At 41.1% G+C, this 15457-nt stretch overlaps 1 protein-coding gene and 1 non-coding gene across 4 annotated transcripts in view; one reads left to right on the top strand and one right to left on the bottom strand.

Moving 5' to 3' along the window:
• KCNMB2 (potassium calcium-activated channel subfamily M regulatory beta subunit 2) overlaps positions 1-15457 on the top strand; it is a 526027-nt gene that overhangs the window by 433866 nt on the left and 76704 nt on the right. The window lies entirely within an intron of this gene.
• Positions 5538-5646, bottom strand: LOC126066628 (U6 spliceosomal RNA). Its single transcript, XR_007515208.1, has one exon. It is a non-coding gene; the product is annotated as a U6 spliceosomal RNA (small nuclear RNA).

Raw genomic sequence — 15457 nt, 5'->3', positions numbered from 1 at the left:
ACAGACAGACTAGAAAGAAAGGCCTGGTGCTCTACTTTTGAAGAGCAGCCAGTGAAAAAGCTATGGATCAAACTAGTTCGTTTTGCATCCAATCATGGGGATGGGCAGAGTTTCATTCTGTTGTGCATGGGGTGACCACGAGTCATGGCAACTCTACAGCAGCTAACGAAAACAACACAAATTGCAAGTCACTTAGCTATAGGGTAATTATGAGACAGAATCGACCTAATGGCTATGGGTTTAGCTATAGGTGGTATTTGAAGCCATGGAACTGGATGAGGTCATCTAGGAAGCATAGATAAAGAAGAGAAGAGTTTCCTGGGCTAAACCTTATGTCGCTTGAGCATTTGAAGAGAGAGTAGAGACTAAGGAGGAGCCACCTAAAGAAGCTAAGAAGGAGCAACCAGGGAGATAGAAGAAAAAAAAAAAAAAAAGCCAAGAGAGTGAGGTGTTACAGAATTCAAGAGTGGAGAGTTGCTTGGGATGTAAGTAGTCGGTTATGCTGAATGTTGAAAAGATTTCAGGTTAATTGGGATAAAGGCTTGTCATTGGATCTGGAACCCTTAGAAATCACTATTGACCTTAACAAGAGGTTTTGGTGAGAGATGGGGATTAATATCAGATTGGAATGTATGAAGCATGAATGAGAGAGAAAGAAGGGAGGACCGCATGTACAGCCAACTTAATCTGAGTTTTGTTATAAAGGTGAGCAGAGAAATAGAGACAGATGCAGAGCCAAGGGAATTCTTGTTTGTTTGTTTTTTAATATGGGAAATTCTAGGATCCTGCTAATTGGAGTGATCAAGTAAAGAAGAAGAGGCTGATGATGCAGGGGAGGTGGAGAATAATTGAAAGAGAGAAATTTCTAGAAGATGGAAGAGAACAGAGCCCTGAGTGAGAGTAAAGGGAAAGATCACAGATGGGAGCAAGGTGTTCCTTCCACAAAAAAAAAAAAAGGAAACGTGAGAGCAAATGCTGGCAGAGGTATAGGTCTCGGGTGGAAAAGCCAAAATCATCAGTAGGGGAACTGGCAACAGTGGGAGCTTTGATAAAAGAGGCGAAGATATGAATTAGCTGTTTTGATGAGTGAGAAACGGAACTCACTAGGGAACCACAGTTGGTGGTTGAGTGCCATTTGAGATTTGCAGTCATTATTCAGTGTGAAACCAGTAAGTCTGGTTTTGTGATTTTTCTTCAGTAATGTTTGGCAGCTACTGTGCAGGAACAGAAATATTGAACAGGTATTTTCACCCAAGGTTGGGGTTGAGTCAGACAAGCACAATGAAGAGGAAGCTAGGCAAAAGAATTAAGGGTGTCTGCAAGGCAGGGATTAAAATGAAAGACCGTGAAGTCAATTTAGGTAAGGAGACAAGTAAAGAGGGTAGGTGAGGGGTTGATGGATAATGAAAAGAGGTATTACCATTGGGTTGTAGAACTCGTTAAGATTAAAAAAAAAAAACTGTTGCAAAGAGGATACTAGAATAAATAAACTCCAAGATAGTGCTGTTGACCAGGGAGTACCAAAAAAAAAGTCCCATTGCCATCGGGTTCATTCCGACTCATAGCGACCCTACAGGACAGAGTTTCCAAGGAGCCCCTGGTGAATTTGAACTGCCGACCTTATGGTTAGCAGCTGTAGCACTTAACCACTACGCCACCAGGGTTTCCAACCGAGGAATAGGATGTTTTAAATCAAGATTTCCTAGAAGGTGCAGTTACTGGTGATGCTAAAATGTAAGGTGTGACCATAGGAACCTGTGACTGGTTTGGAGAGGAGGATAAGATCATGTCTTTTCATTGTCTGCCATTTCTTATAAGGGAATCAAGCCAAGAACACCACTGCAGAGTGGTGGAACAAATCTTTGACTTAGAAGTAGAAAACTCTATGCCATATTATACATCTGCCATTTACTAGTGGCATGACTTGGAAAACCCCTTGATGCCTCAGTTTCACCATCTGAAAAGTGGGGGATAACACCAACTAAGTCAGCACTCACCAGGGTATTGTCATAATTAAACAGAATAACAATATCAACTTCATTTTCAACTGGAAAACCACTATAAGATGCAAGTCATGTTTAGGATTATTTTATAGGTAAGGAAACCAAGGCTCAGGAAAGTTAAAAAATCAAAGTTAGACAGTAAATGGTAGAGCCAGAAGTAACCCCCCACTGTTTGATTCATAGCCCAATGTAATTTCCTTTACACCATTTACCATTTTGCCAAAAAACAGAAAATCTAAATGTCATTTTTGTTTAACATGAGTAACTTTACACATTTTGGTCTTTGTGCAAGTGAACCCATTGTATCAAGGAGCATGCTGAGTGTAAACTGATCTATGAATTGCCACCCAAAAACCAAACATGGCTCATAGACTACCATTATGAAATGTTATCTCCTTGTACCAAGGAATGAGGATCAGAACAACTAATTAGTCTGAGTACTGATACCCAGTGCAGATCATCTTAAGACATATGTGAATGCAAGAGAAATCCACATTTATGAAGACCAGGAGTCTTTATATTTGTACTGTCCACAATGACATGCATATATTGAAACTAATCTTTACAAAAAACGGAATAAAATCTCTCTCCTGACTCAGAGTGTTGTATGAGCCACAGGGTAAGATGGAAGTAGATGCCAAGGGTGTATAAATAGTTACTCAGCCACTCAGATAATGGAACCAGTAAAAGTAAACTGCAATACTTTGTGCGACCCTAAGAAAACCAACCAGGGAGAACAATAAACTAAATTTAGAACAACAAGAAAAAGAAAGAGCATATTTATTGCTCTTCTTTCACATCTCAGATGAATAATGTAGTACCGGAATCCTGACTCAATTACAACGCGAACACATGCAACCTAAATTATATCCTACTGCTCACAAATTATACTTTGCTAATCAGTTAATGGTGGTTGTGCAGTCACAAAGTAAAACCAAAAAATAGTCATCCTAGCACGTGAGGTTGAGTGCGGATCCCTAGATCCAGTCTTCATTTCCTAAAGGGCACTGTTGTGGCTACTACAGCCCATGGATATGTTACTGACTGTACATTAGAAAAAAGACGCCTACCAACTGTCAACCACTGTAGTCCCGCCCTCTTCAAGGATGGGATAAACGGGTAGGAGGGTTGTCACAGCCTCGCTCATTTTCTGTTTCATAAAATACAATCTCCTCCCATGTATTGACTTTTAAAGTGCTACCCTTTTTTCTTTAGTTTTCCTGAAGAGAGCATGAAAGGAGAAAAGGGCATTTACTTTAGCAAGCATGATTCCGCTGGCCTCCCACACAACCTGTCATCAATTCTCCTCCCACAATCCCCTCCCATTTGCTCTTCAGCAAATACCAGAGTCAGGCTTCTAGATCCCCTCAGCTAGAATCTGTGTGTGTGCGTGTGTGTAACACAAATGTTTGGAGGGGCAATGTTTAGATTGTATTCTTTCTGCTTTTGTACAAGACAATGCTTTTATCACTTGTCTGTTCCCTAATACTCTATTCTAGACCTTCTCCTGTTCATCAAACCCACAATCTCTCCTCTCCTCTTTTAATTAAATGACTTTTCCTCTGCTTTTATTGAGAAGATGGCATTTGTGAGACCTGAACTACTCTGCTTTCCTATACCAAATATTCTATTCTGTAGTCTACACTCCTCTAAATATTTCCCTCTCCTTCCTTCTTGATCTTAGACCTTCTTTCTTCTCCAACACACCATCCCTACAATACACCTAATGCTTTTCTACTTATCAACATTGCTACTCCTCCCGACCTGTCCAAATTTATTCAAATATAAAGATTTATCTCAAACCCCACCTTCTATGTAAAGTCTTACCTTGCCAGGAAGAAGAGACAACTCCCTCTTCCAGATTTCCACAACAAATATTTTCCGTACAAGTGATTGACAATCACTCGGCCTGGAGACAGCCGTGATATTACCTTGAATTGTTGTTTTATTTTTATATTTTATTGTTATCTAGCTTTTCTTGTGTTTCAGCCACATCTCCCCAACTAGAATTTTTAAGTTCTTTTAGAGAAGAAATTATAAAAAAACACCTCTTTACATTACCACAATTTACTGAATATGTGTATAATTATGAATTCGATTTTATATTTGGAATTTGTTTCCTTAGAGGCAATACCAAATAAAAACAGAAATAGTTTTAAGATAATTATGGTATCGCTATAAAATTTCGGAGAGTAATTTAACAACCTGCTCACCCTACAGCCCACAATTCTGCTTTTAGATATTTACACTAAGGAAATATATATGTCTGCCAGGAGCATGATCAAGAAAACAATGCAATATTTCTTGTCGCAGTGAAAACTGGAAACAATCTAAAGCAGTGGTTCTCAATGCAGGAGGGAGGATTTGCCCTCCAGGAGACATTTGGCAATGTCTGGACATATTTTTTGACTGCAATGAGTGGGTGGAGGCCACAGATGCTGCTGAACATCCTGTAACGCATAGAAAAAAATGCATCGAACAGACCTCAAAACAAATAATTATCTGCCTCAAAATGTCAATAGTACAGAAGATGAGGAACCCTGGTCCAAATGCTCATCATCAGATAAACAAGTTACTGTAGTACATTCATTCAAAGGAATAACTCATTGCCATCGAGTCGATTCCAACTCATAGTGACCCTATAGGACAGAGTAGAACTCCTCCCTAGGGTTTCCAAGGCTGTGATTTTTTTACGGCGGCAGACAGCCACATCTCTCCCCCACTCAAAGGAATATTATAGCATTAAAATGAATAAACCACATGTATCAAAATGGTTAGACCTTGAAACGTGATGTTGAGTGAAACAAGAATGTGGTAAAATAATATGCACAGTAAGATGCTGTGTTTGTACAAATAAGAAATACCCAAAGTCATTATATAGGACAGAGGTTGTGTCTTAGTTATGTAGTGCTGCTGTAACAGAAATACCACAAGTGGATGGCTTTAACAAACAGAAATGTATTCTCTCACAGTTTAGGAGGCTGGAAGTCCAAATTCGGGGCACCAGATCCAGTGGGTGGCTTTCTCTCTCTGTTGGCTCTAGGGGAAGACCCTTGTCATCAATCTTTTCCCTAGTCTAGGAGTTTCTCAGTGCAGGAACCCCAGGTCCAAAGGACGTGCTCCACTCCTGGCTCTTCTTTCTTGGTGGTCGGAGGTCCCACTCTTTGCTTGTTTGTTTAATCTCTTATATCTCAAAAGAGATTGACTCAAAATACAACCTAATCCTGTAGATTGTGTGCTGCCTCATTAACATAACTGCCTCTAATCCTGCCTCATTAACATCTTAGAGATTAGGATTTACAACACATATGATAATTACATCAGATCACAAAATGGGGGACAACCACACAATACTGGGAATCATGCCTAGCCAAGCTGACACATATTTTGGGGGGACAGAACACAATTCAATCCATAATGGGCTGGGAAAAGGAGAAAAATGGACCTGGAGAAGAGAATAGAGGAGATTTCAACTTCATAAGCTCCTTTTATGTTTAAAAAAAAAAAAAAAAAAAGCAGCTAACATTCTCTATATCCCAAATGGAATGCTTCAAGAATTTGCGTGTCATCCTTGCGCAGGGGCCATGCTAATCTTTTCTGTATCATTCCAATTTTAGTGTATGTGCTAAATATAGTCCATCACGTGGTTACTGTTAACTAGGTATTGTTGCAAAAAGAAACACAAATCCATTCCCAAAAAGGCTTGAAAAAAAATTTTTTTAACTCTTGAAGAAATGCCAAATGTAGAGACTTGTACAAAGAGCGAGTACTCCGAACCTCCTCTTCATCCATCTACAACTCCTGTGAATGGACCATGTGTATGGTATTAGGTCTTTTTCTCAGACAGGGTCATGAACCACAGATGAGACCACTGTTCCCCTTGTACTCTCCCTCTCTTGTCACCCACAAAGCTTCAGTCAAGACCAAGATGGCATCTACAGGGTTGTATGCAGCTTTGAGCCTGTTTAGCCCTGAGAGAGAGCAAGCCTTACAGACACACACACATACACACAACTAGATGTTGGGGCAATGGCACGTTTTCCATTGATCCGATCATTTGCATCGCCAAGGGCTGTAGTGTCTGCACTTGGCCCATACCAACTCTAGCTCTTTTCCTGCGTGCTATTTTCTCCTCTAGTCTCCATATACAGCCAAAAACCAAACTTGTTGCCGCCGAGTCGATTCCGATTCATAGCGACCTTATAGGACAGAGTAGAACTGCCCCATAGGGTTTCCAAGGAGCTCCTGGTGGATTTGAACTGCCTACCTTTTGGTAAGCAGCCAAACTCTTAACCACTATACCACCAGAGTAGGAGTTCATTTACAGACAAATTCTCCCAGAACAATTTACTCAAAGATTTACTCAGCAACTATATTTACTAAGCACCTCTTATGCCCCTAGGCCTCAAGCTTTGGCCCCTCAGGAAACAACCTGGGCCACCTGCTTCCCATTCCTGTGCCAGCATCTCTTCCGAGCTCAGTCGTCCCCAGCCCATACCCTGCCTTGGTTGATGAGTTTCTGTCTTACTCCTCCTTCTCCTCCGACTCTGTAACACTGAGACCTTCACACATATTCCAACCCAGTACACATGCCATCATAGTTTCCATCTTGCAAATTACAACAGCCTTGAGAATTCTTAAACCTATAGAATCTTCAGAGTAATTTATGAAACTACACATTGCACACTAAACCGGGATCTCGAATTGAAGGAGAGGGAATACTCAAATACTTTGAAAAAAACGTTCACTGTTTTTGTTTTTGCAATAAACATGACAGAGAGTAAAACTTGACAAAACTTGCTTGGCTGGCAGGACTTATCAGGAAATAGAATGAAAAGCACTGTGAGGGCATGGATTTCCAAATGTCAGGAAGCACTGCTCTCAGGATACCTGCTTTGCCATTTCACTTCTCTAAAGGCTCTCTGCCTTTACTAACCCGTTTCTGTCAAGTCAATTCCAACTCATAGCGACCCTGTAAGACAGAGTAGAACTGCCCCATAGGGTTTCCAAGGAGCAGCTGGTGAATTTGAACTGCTGATCTTTTGGTCAACCACTGTGCCCCCAGGGCTCCTCTGCCTTTAGTAGGGAGAGGCAATAGGCACTCACTGCTCAGGTAGTACATCTGAATGTTCCCCTGAGAGAGCCCACTGACTTGGGCCTTGATTCCCCTCACATAAAAAATAGGAATAATGAGAGTCCCATCTATACTTCACAGAGCAAATAAAAAACTAAGCGGACTCATCAACTTAATGCTTCTAATGTTCACATCTCTCTCTTATTTCTGCATGCATGAAGACTGAAAGGTAAGGAGTCCCATGATGTACTCACATTGAGCAGCAAAGTGACAGCAATATCCAAAGCTACTCAGAGGGACTGTCTCATGTTCAAAGTGAAGCAAACCTGAAAACACCACCCAATGCCTCCCCTGAGGAAGAAACAGTAACAATTACACGAACGGTGAACATTGAATGAACAGACCCTCAGGATAACGTTGAAAGCTAGCCTGCCACTTGCAGAGCAAAAACACCTTCTGTTTCCCAAATGTGCCTTTCTTCATTGACCTTATTAATTTAACTTTTCATCCCTGGTGTGTATGGTCTCTGATTTACCTTGAATTTATTGGAACCATTTGATTTTCTGGCCAGTATTTTCTCATTAAAGTATACATGATGTGAATGTATTTTCAGGTAATTAAGAGTAGAAAAAGCCTGCACTGCTTAGTGGAAGTATATTCTATCATGTCTTATGGTTTGTCCCTGCATGGATAGTTCTTACACCAGGACAGAGTGAGATGGGAAATACTAGCACCTCCCTGTTGGGACGGACAGATAGCAGTAGGATCTCCCCCAGCTGAAGACCCTAAAAGATGATGCAGTTTGTACAAGGCCTTAGGTCCAGCATGTGGTGAAAATAATAACTATTGGAGAGGGGCAACAAATCCAACCAGTGGACCATCCCGAAAGGCAGATGCTAAAACCAAAACCAAACTAGTTGCCATTGAGTCATTTTCAACTCATGGCAACCCCATGGGTGTCAGAGTACAACCACTCCATAAAGTTTTCAATGGTTGTGACCTTTTGGCAGTAGATTGCCAGGCCTTTCTTCTGAGACAACTCTGTGTGGATTCGAACCACCAATCTTTCAGCTAGTAGCTGAACACCTAACCATTTGCATCACCGAGGGGCTCCAAAAGGTGAATAGAGCATAAGAATTGCAAATCCAGGGTAAGCAATGATACTCAGAAATCCAGACAGTAAAGTAGAAAATTCGGAAACACTTGATTTGGTAAAGATGTTGATTCTCCCCAAATTAAACCAAAAATTCAGAGCAATTACAATCAAAGGATTTGTAAAACTGCAATTTGACAAGCTATTTCTAAAGTTCATCTGGAAGAATAAATGCTGAAGAATAGCCAAGAATTTTTGGTGGGAAAAAAAAAAAAGAATAATCTTAAAACCCAGTGCCGTTGAGTCAATTCTGACTCATAGAGACCCTATATATTAAAATGAACCATAAAGTTACAGTAATCAAAACTTTGTTGATGCCATAAAAAGAAAAATAAGTCACCAAATTTTATATACATATACACATACATACCAGTTCAAATCTACCAGGCGCTCCTTGGAAACCCTATGGGGCAGTTCTACTCTGTCCTATAGGGTCGCTATGAGCCAGAATCAACTCGATGGCAGCGGGTTTTGGTATATATATATCCCTGGTGGTGCAGTGGTTAAGAGCTAGGGTGCTAACCAAAAGGTCAAGAGTTCAAATCCTCCAGCCGCTCCCTGGAAATTCTATGGAGCAGTTCTCCTCTGTCCTGTAGGGGTGCTATGAGTCAGGATAGACTCAGTGGCAAAGGGTTTGGTTTTATATATACATAGAGAGAGAGGGAGAGAGAGACCCATGTACTATACAGGAATTCAGACAAACACCCATCCATAACTCAGTCAAGGGGTTATATGATTTACTGCCGAAATCAGGACAACTGTTAGGTTAAATGAGAGCATCAAGGGCATAGGATGCCTGAACAGCCAAAAATTGGACAGTCCTATGCAAACCCCAGACATATGGCCACCTCGTTATAGATACGGTTGTCCCTAGATAAATATTATATTAATAGCTCTCAATTTCACTCTCAAGGGTGGTCTAGTTTGGGCATTAAATTCTATACTTACCCCAGAATAGGGCCCCAGTCACTGAGCGAGGCCATGACAAGAATAAAGCAGGGTCCCAATCTCAGACAGATTTGGAAGGTAATATTTAAATTACATCTACAGGAATTTGGAAACAGAAATTATGACAGAATCTAGTGTTAATGACTTAGCAATACAGGAGGCAGCAGCTCCTGACCCCAGGGTACCAAAATGCTAGTCAGGAGTAACCAGAAGGTATGGACCAAGTGTGGCATCAGACAGAGGCCAGGAACCAGGCAGCACCTAGCACAGTTCTCACTTACTTTCATTTACTTCATAAGTGTCACAAGTTTTCAATGAAAATGTGAGAGTGTGCCCACTATTTCTACCCACACAAAAAGGCAAAGCACCATAAAAAGGTTCTCAGTAAATTTGCTGCAGAGATTGAAATAAGATAATAGGTGCAAAAGTTGTGCAGAGGGCTGCAAAGCCCTCTGACAGCATGCTTACACATTTTAGCGCCCCTGAAGTTTATATAAAATATTTATTGCTAAACCCTTTACATGCATTATCTCATTTAACCATGGCCGCCACTCAAAGTAGGTTTCATTATCTTCTCACAGCAGCTACTGAGGTTTCAGAAGTGATGCCTCACGTTGCTGCTGAATGGCAGGTCAAAATCCTGGGTCTCCTCGGCTCTTAGCCTTTTTATGTCTTGCTGGTCCTAGGATTACTCTTTGGGTAAATAAGTTGGGGTGCCTGTAAATGAAGGTTAAGTCCAACAGGCACACTTGGGAAAAACCAACCGCACAAAATCCTGTCAATTATGTTTTTATTTTTAAAAAGAGTATGGATATCCATTAAATTATAATTATCTGTGTTAACCTGATAACAGCAAAATCATATATCAATCTTAGAATCATCTTTGATTCCCCTTTTTTTTCTCATACCCTATAATCAATTCTCAGGAAATCCTACCAGCCTTTAAATATATACTCAGCACCTCCACCACCATTCAGATCCACATGTTCGTCTTTTGTCTTGCCTATTTCTGTAACCTCAAAATAGTTGTCCCTGCTTCAACCCTTTCCCTCTTCAGTCTATTCTCAACACACCAGCCAGAGTGATTCCATTAAAGTCCACAATGAGCCTGTCCCCTCTCTGCTCAGATCCTTGTAATGACTCCCCATTTTACTAAGAGCAGAAGACAAGTTCTGACCATTGCTTGTTCGGCCCTGAGAGAGTGGAGGTGCAAATGATTAACACACTCAGTTGCTTACCAAAAGATTAGAGGTTCAAGTCCACCTCAGAAGAAAGGCCTGGTAACCTACTTCTGAAATTGAGAATTGAACCCTGGTCTCCTACATGGAAGGTGGGAATTCTACCACTAAGCCACCATAGCCTTCTTGAATAATGTAGATGCTCAATAAATATTTGTTGAAAGAAAGACTTCTTTGAGTCAAGCTTTAGAGAACTAGTTCATATAGGAATGGGCAGGCATCTTCTCTAACTAATAGCAATCCCTTTCCATCTCTGCTCAGTTTAGTCCCAGGCTGCCAATTCATATATCTGATCCAGGAGTTAGTCTGGCCTGAACTCCCTTCTTGTCTCTTTGGCACTCTAAGCAAGCAGCAGCCACACAATTTGCTTGTCACTTCAAGGAGTTCGAAGCTCTGGACTTTGCTAATGGTTTCCAAAAAAAGGAGGCATCTATTACTTTTTGGTGCTGAATCTCTCTACGTATTCCATCCTTGCAAAGGAGAAACCAGGCATAGTCCAGAGCATCTTAAGGCCCCAGACAGGCTTCCCAATCATCCAGCCGTGACTGCTCTTCTCTGAGTTAGGTAGGGGAACAAGGAGAAAAGGCCTGTAATCCCCTTTCTGTTTCCTTTGCTCAAGGCTTAGAGAATCCTGATTTCCAGTCTTCATGCTGAACACATTTCATGTCCTATTCATCACTCTCTTTGCAATTTCCTCCTCGCTTACTGTTTTCTTACTAATCAGTATGACCTTTACATATTTGCTTGGGAGATTGTTTCTCTATAGCAGTAAGTGCTCAGTAATCTCAGACCTGCTTTATTTACACTGTTTTTGAACCTGGGTCCAGAATAATCAAATAAGCTTTACCCACTTTGTTCAGAGCAGGACATTTTTACACTGAAAATGATCATGACTAGAATGTAGCAAGGAGAATGCACATGCCTTAGAAATTACAAAAAAAGAAAAAAAAAATCTTGCCAAAGAGCCGATTCTGACTCAGGGTGGCCGCGTGTGTTACAGAGTAGAACTATCCCACGGGGTTTTCTTGACCGTAATCTTTACAGAAGCAGATCACCAGGCTTTCTTTCACAGCGCTGCTGGATGGGTTCAAACTGCCAACGTTTAGGTTAGTTGTTGAGCACAAACTGTTTGTGCCACAAAAGGACCTCCAGGAATTGCTACAGATGAGAATTCACTGCCTCTTTCTCCCCACTTCTACCACTTACCCTAACTCCAGGCCACTATCCTCTTTTAGGACTCTAGACATTCACCAGGGTCATTCTTCTAAACGTTGATGATATTTCATTTTCTGTCACTGAAATAATTGCCAAACTGCATGAGGCAAGGAGTTCCCCACTCACCAGTTCTCATTTCCAGACAGAAAGCCATTACATCTTCATTCCAGCTATAGGCCAAATGTTCAGTGCATCCCTATTTCAAAAATAGGAACTCAAGGTTATCGTAGGACAGAATATTCTGTTTCGGTTATAGTCCTAGCCTTCATCTCTACAGCTTGCTTCATACTGAGCCTTGGGGAGACACAGAGTTAAAGGCCCCAGGAAGAACTGGAAAGGAAACAGATCTATAGAGCATTTATTATATATCAGGCCCTGTCCAAAAACAGAACCAAGTCTCTTGCCGTTGAATCAATTCTGGCTCACGGCAACCTCAGGTATCACAGAGTAGAACTGCTCGACAGGATTTTCTTGGCCATTATCTGTGGTGGTGGAATCTTTAATAAAGCAGATTGCCAGGCCTTTCTTTTTGTGACACCACCAGATGAGTTCAAATCACCAACTTTTAGGTTAGCAGCCAATCACAAACCACTTGTACCACTCAGGGTATCTCTCTCTCTCTCTCTCTATCATCTGTCTATCTGTCTGTCTGTCTATCCATCCATCCATCCATCCACCCATCTACCTACCTATCTATCTATCATCTTGTTTCCACCTCACAGTCTGAGGAATCTGTTAGATCTGAAAAGGATGAACAAGAAAAGGCCTGAGAATCAGGAAACCAAATGGTCTAAGCCCTTCGTTGTGGAGACTTCGAGTCTACTGCTGTCATTTCTATTACAGACAAGATGTAGTCATGAAAACCAGGAGAAGCACACATGAGGTGACCCAGCTCTGAATTGGAACAGTGACGGGCTTGCCCAGAAGGACTTCTAGAACTTCAGAAACTTTCTTTCTCTTCATTCAGACTTGGAACAACTCTACCATTCTTCTCTCTCCATTGACGCTGATAGCACATCCTAAATGAGCAGACAGTAAAGACAGTAGCTCAAAACAATGCCAACAGTTTTATATATCAGTAAATAACAGCCCACTTTTAAAAGTATAATACTTTGTGCTCCTTCTATCCAGTATCGCAAGATTTTCTTTTTGCCTTTACCTTAGTTGACTACATGTTCTTCTGCAAGGTCATGAAAGATTTAGACCCTCAAAGGCTACCAGGCCTCCCAAAACCACCCTCACACAAATGCAGGCATAGAACTCCTTCCTGAGCCATTATATGTGATATTTAGAGTCTGATTTCAGAAATGCATCCAAAGTTCAGAGAAATATTGTAGCACCTTTGACTCTCTGGAGCAAGAACTAATATGAGATTCACACAAGAATAAGCAGTCTATTAAAAAGTGTTAACAGTTCACCAATTAATATTCATTGCACATTCACCAAGTACGTAGTCATGCTTAAGTACTTGATTTCTTTTTAAGACTTCCCTTATTCCTGATACTGGCTATAAACAGGGACTTAATCTCTCACACCTTAATCTCACACCTAGTATGTGTATCACGAATATTGTATAAATAAATGCATAAATAAATGATAAGCCCACAAAAGCTGTTTAAAAGATAAGGAAGAATGACTAACTTATTTTTAGAGAAGGTATTGAGGAGAAATGACCTAACCCTCATCTTCTGGATAGAGAGAGATTTCAAGGAAATTGCTCACACAGCCGTGGAGGCTGGCAAGTCCCAAATCTGTGGGTCAGGTATCAAGCTGGAGGCTTCTCCTAACTCATTTGGTTGCACGAGCTGACAAACCCAAAATTAGCAGGTCAGATGGCAGGCTGCAGACTCACATTCCAAAAACTGGAGGTCAGAGGATGACGAGTCAGATGCAGGATCAAGAGAGGGGAGCTTTGCCAGAATATCCACATATATATACTGGATGCAGGTCATACCCCCAAGAAAACTTCCCTTTAACACATCAGATCACAAAATAGAGAATTATTACATAATATCTGCCACACACTGAGAATCATGGCTTAGCTAAATTGACACATAATCTTAGCCATCGCTGTTCACCCCTTGTCAGCTTGACATCTCTGCACATCCCCTTAAACTATACATAAACTTGAAATAAAGACAATAATAGTCATACTTGTGCCTAACATGATACAACTAACATGCATACAACTGAAAATGCACTAGCTTCATTTACATCTTTTATCTTATAATAAGTAATGGAATAAGGGAGGGAAGAAAACAAAGATATTTGATATACATATGTATGCATATACATAGATATAGATACATGTTCTTATACACGTATAACAAAAAAGGAAGAAATGCAAAAAGCAATTACAATCCATGTTTCTGCAACTGGTCACATGGTCATAGCTGGTATTTAGAACTACCTTCTTCTACCACCCTCTCCATATTCCCTTTGCCCTCAGCAAGCACTTCAGCTGGTCATGTACCTTTGCTTGGTGGGGTGATCCAAACCTTCATTCGTGAAGGATCTGAACCATTAGTAGTCATGTCAGAACTGGATTGCTGTAGTTTTCCATTGACTTTAATCACAGGGTATGGTAGTACTAAGAGACATCCTAAGGGATCTCCTGTGTTCCAGACATATACTTCTTTACCTCTATTATGTAATATCAAAACAATTTCCCCTTGGTAGTCAGGATTAATTACACCAGCCAATATGGTAACTCCCTTCCTTGCCTGTTGATCCAGAGGCATGAGGATCCCAAAGTGGCTGAGTGGCACTCTTAATTTCTAGTTGAATGGAATCAGTGTTGTGTCACCTAGAAGGAGCACTCCTTCCTTTGGAACTAAGAACTCTAGACCCAGAAAGCATGGGGTCACAAATTTTGTGAGTGAGTGGTGCCACTCCCATATCTGTCCCTTGATTCCTAGCTATGGGAGAAAGAGCACCATCTATTGGATTCTGCTTAGAGCACATACAGCCTCCTGGAGAACTTGATGCTGGGGCTTTCTTCACAAATTTGTTCCTCACAGCTGTGGTAAAAGGTGTGTCTCCTGGCCACTTCATGGGTGGGTCTGTGGGTCCAGCCTGATAAATCTACTCTAATATGCCAATTTCACTAATCTTTCGGATACCTTCTTCTACAGTATATCAAGGCAAGTCTGGCATTTCAACTTGATTTAGTGTAGGCCGGCACATAATCCATGCTTCAGTGACCCAACCAAAGAAACTATTAGATCCTTTTCTAACCTCTCAAGTTGAAACATTGACTGAAGAATCTATGCTTAGTAAGCCCATATCAATAAATTCAGACTCATCCAACTTTATGTTCCTTGCACCATTATCCCACACCCTTAAAAGCCATTGCCGCATATATGCCCCAGGTTACTGTTTATATATATATTAGAAAAATCAAGCAGTTCTTTTGGAGTGTAGCATGCCTCCTCCTGGGTCACGCTTTGTACTTCACCTCTTGGGGCTGGCTGGGACTTAAGTCTAGTTATAGGTCTAGAAGCAAAAATGGGAAGCGGGGGTAGGTCTTGGAGACATTTAGCAATGTCTTGTAAAGCTTCTGCCTCAGAAGATGCCTCAGGAAATGCCCCAAGTGCCACTCCAGAGAGTATCTCAAAGATTCTTTAGTTACAGCTTGGTTAATCTCATCAAAAGGGGGTGAAAGGGATAATGGCTTTACTGGGGAGGATGGCTTAGCAGACAAAGGCAAAGTAATCTCTTCAGATGGGAGTAAGAGGGCTGGTTCTGTTGGTAGCAGTGATTCAATGGAATTTAGGGGCTCAATGTCCCCAGCTTCATGATTATTTGTCCATATGTTCCCATCCCA

This window comes from Elephas maximus, chromosome 23 (genome assembly GCF_024166365.1).
Source record: "Elephas maximus indicus isolate mEleMax1 chromosome 23, mEleMax1 primary haplotype, whole genome shotgun sequence".
In the NCBI taxonomy this organism is placed as follows: domain Eukaryota; kingdom Metazoa; phylum Chordata; class Mammalia; order Proboscidea; family Elephantidae; genus Elephas; species Elephas maximus.
This window is presented reverse-complemented; position numbering and strand designations above follow the sequence as displayed.